The 2135-nt window shown below is 41.6% G+C and overlaps 1 long non-coding RNA gene across 1 annotated transcript; it reads left to right on the top strand.

Moving 5' to 3' along the window:
- The first annotated feature begins 15 nt into the window (after positions 1-15).
- On the top strand, positions 16-1788 carry LOC147754043 (uncharacterized). The gene is made up of 2 exons (XR_015318297.1): positions 16-637; positions 1038-1788. It is a non-coding gene; the product is annotated as an uncharacterized LOC147754043 (long non-coding RNA).
- Positions 1789-2135: the final 347 nt, after the last annotated feature.

Here is a 2135-nt window from a genome sequence, read left to right as displayed (position 1 = left end):
GTTCTATTATCATTCAGCGTATTTACTTTTAGCTGTGATATGTAATATCTGCTTTATCTTTTCGTTGCCTCGTACTCGGAATAGGGACGCACGGTCAACATCGTCAGCATCTGACTTACTGCTTCCTCTAGCCGTTGGGAGCGCTAACGTCGTTGCTACGGATGAAGAGGCGACGACACCAGCTCTCATTTCAGTCAGCTAATCAGCTGACTGCCTGACAGAGAGTATTAGCAGAGCTTCCCACTTATCCTTGCGCTTAGTTAACGGCAACAGGCGATCGTTCGTATGCTTTGCGGCAGTTGGTTCGTGTAGCAGACGAGACTCGCGTCGTATCTTTCGTCGGACTACACCAGTGTTCGCCGCTGCTGCTGCCGCCGCCGCCGCCGCTGCCGCGACTGCTGCTAGTGTCGTTCGCTGTGCTACGGCGGATGCGGTTACCTCCGTGGGTCCGCAACAAAACAACAGTGTCGTACCTAAAAGGGGTTTGGCTGACTTCTACCGAAGGACTATAACGTCTAGTCTGCTCTGATCACAGTGGCCATAATGGGAATGTAGTGCAGTGTGATTACTGAATCGTCGTGTTGTCTACCGGATTTATTTAACTGTAATCGGTGATGATAGTGGCTGAAAACAGATGGTAATGTGTCGTTCGAATACTGCTCCACGCATTCTCTGCATGGGATGATGATCGCAACGGGACTTGCGGCTCAGCTTTGAACGGGTCTTCTCATAGTTGTCGTGCAAGCTAACGTCGTATGCAGTGAAATAAGCAAAAAGTCCACGTGCCTGTACGGGCAATTAGGCAATAACTACTACTTTATAGAATTTTTTGCGTCAGTCTACCACATTAGTGTACTTCTCTTGCATTACGCTGTTCTGATGGTTACGTGTATATATATATATATATATATATATATATATATATATATATATATATACGTATAAATAAATAAATACACATATATATGTATATACAAATATGAACCGGCTGGCCCATCTTTGCTAATCAACTCCGTTGGATATGATCATGCCATAAGGGAGAAGTGAGAAAAATCTTTTTTCTACTTGCCGCCACCTACCCGAAGTCAAGCCGCTCACAAACTTACGCGAGCACCGAGACAGTCGAATTGAGTTGAGTGGACGGCTCACTGACGGCTCTAGCCGTCGCGGAACGCGCAGGTGAGTGAAAGAAAGAGGGAAATGCACGAGAAAAAGAAAGTTAATGGAGTAACGCTTATTATTATATGAGATATTATTATTATTTTGATCGTTCTTGCTGTTATTCGCCATTTGAGCAGTTGACTCGTAAACAATAGCCCTGGCTGTGACCGGCGAGTTCAGTCTTTTAGGCCGGCAGAAAAGTGCAGACCAACAAATGGGCCGCTACGGCTACATTCGAACAGAATTCTGCCTACTTAATCTTCTCGGCCGATCAGTCACACGAGCGGAGTCTACTGATGGCCTCTGCTCTATTATACGTATATCTAACGTAACATTTTTCTGGGTTGACCATGCTGCGGTAACAGTTACCCACTGATGCGTGATACGAATTGGCCAAAACAATTTGATTTAGCAGCGTCAAGTAACGTGACGTTCTTGTTGTAGCGAAATAGATCAAAAGCCTGTAAATGATAATCATTATGTTCAATTTTAAATAATCTAAGATGGACGTGTTGTAAGGATAACAATAAGACTGAGGCAATTTTTTTTAGCTATATAACTCTTTCCACGTCTATATAGGATTATCTAGTTTAGTCGAAATAAAGACGAGCTTTTGTCTTAATAATATTTATTTGTTCTTATTCCATATGTTACATAATGTAGTTTGGCAAGGGGTTCTAGGACTTGTGATGCTATAATCTTCTATCAAATAATTTTTATCAGTAGATCGGTAATAAACGTAACAAACATTGATCTCACATTTTAAAATGCCGTATTGTTTTTTGTTTATTCGAGATGTACTTTTTTACGTCCAATATCGTTTCCTGAGGAATCTTCACTCGTAGTAAATTATGAGAAATCGAAAAATTCAACCGATTTAAGGATGTGAGTTCAATCTTATAACTGCAGCGGTTAAAGACAGTTCGCCAAATAAACTCTGCATTAGGTAAAATTAAAAATAGCTGAAAGAAATA

Source organism: Varroa destructor, unplaced genomic scaffold, assembly GCF_002443255.2.
Source record: "Varroa destructor unplaced genomic scaffold, Vdes_3.0 BEIS01001230.1, whole genome shotgun sequence".
In the NCBI taxonomy this organism is placed as follows: Eukaryota; Metazoa; Arthropoda; class Arachnida; order Mesostigmata; family Varroidae; genus Varroa; species Varroa destructor.
This window is presented reverse-complemented; position numbering and strand designations above follow the sequence as displayed.